We start from the raw sequence: 203 nt of genomic DNA, 5'->3' as shown, positions 1-203 counted from the left end.
GGTATCAGAGTCTTGTGTCTGCTAACTAGGCAAAGACCCGTTTGATGTTTGTTGCTCATCTGTTACTTTGAGTGCCCTGAATTTCCGTTTTGCCTCAAGGGATGCTCAGCCTTTGAAAAGTCAAGGATAATCCAAAAGACAGCTCATTGTTGTAAACAAATGATTTTCATAATAGAGTAATGAACCCTAGCACAGCGTTCGTG

This window comes from Setaria italica, chromosome I, assembly GCF_000263155.2.
Source record: "Setaria italica strain Yugu1 chromosome I, Setaria_italica_v2.0, whole genome shotgun sequence".
In the NCBI taxonomy this organism is placed as follows: Eukaryota; Viridiplantae; Streptophyta; class Magnoliopsida; order Poales; family Poaceae; genus Setaria; species Setaria italica.
Note: the sequence above shows the minus strand (reverse complement) of the source record.